Raw genomic sequence first — 1,083 nt, 5'->3', positions numbered from 1 at the left:
AGATCAAGTGACCATAGGTGTGTGGATTCATTTCTGGATCTTCAATTCTATTCCATTGATCTACTTGTCTGTCACTGTGCCAGTACCATGCAGTTTTTGAATAATTGTATTCTATTTACTTCTACCTTTATGTGTAGTATAATATCGTTATAATACTAATTGTTAAATGTTATATAAAAGCAACAGTATAACTTTTCATGCTTTTAAAGTTTATTCATATTAATTTCTTTCTGTTTGTTAGAATTAAACATTTTCTTCCTTAAATTAGAACAGAATTTTATATTTCTGAGAAACATAATGTTATTTCAGTCAATTACCATGTACTCTCTTCATAATTGTAATCATGTCAAATTACACAATTATAAAATATTACAAGTACCAGCAATCTAACACTGACAGATAATAATTATGCCATTACCATGTGGACCTAGAGAATTTTGACATCTAAGAAGTCAAGAAGATATTTTTATGTGAACATTAACACTTTCTCAGTATTAAGTCTCTGCATTCTGTGATACACATTTATACATATGTGCGTGTGTGGGTGTGTGTGTGTGTGTGTGCGTTTGTATAAACACCTGCTTATATAATAACTCTATCAAATTAATTTGCATTTCTCAATATTGTCTATTTTAGGCTCCCAAGGTATCCTCTCACTAACCTTCAGTATTACCCTTTGCCTAGAGGTAATACTTGACTGTTTCTCTCCTTACCCATATTTATGCCCTCCTTGTTCTTTATTAAATCTATAAATTTCAATTTATGATGCCCATGTGCTTTTTGACATGTGGCTGTGCACTGGAGCATGGTCAACCTGCGAGGGTCAAAATTTCAAGTAAACCAAGGCTTTTCCAGCATCTTTCAAATTTCCAACAGTAAGTCACCTAGGAGTGTGTCTTTAAGTTGATTTTCCATCTCAATTGAGGGATTTTTGTCTGGCTCGAGCTTATTGAAGGTGTTTGTGTGTGTGTGAGTGTGTGTGTGTGTGTGTGTGTGTGTGTGTGTGTGTGTGTGTGTGTGTGTGTTTTCATGAGTATTTTAACTGTACTCATGCAAATTCTTTGCTGTGCCAAATATATGTTT

The sequence above is a fragment of the Mus pahari genome, chromosome 5, assembly GCF_900095145.1.
Source record: "Mus pahari chromosome 5, PAHARI_EIJ_v1.1, whole genome shotgun sequence".
Classification (NCBI taxonomy): domain Eukaryota; kingdom Metazoa; phylum Chordata; class Mammalia; order Rodentia; family Muridae; genus Mus; species Mus pahari.
Note: the sequence above shows the minus strand (reverse complement) of the source record.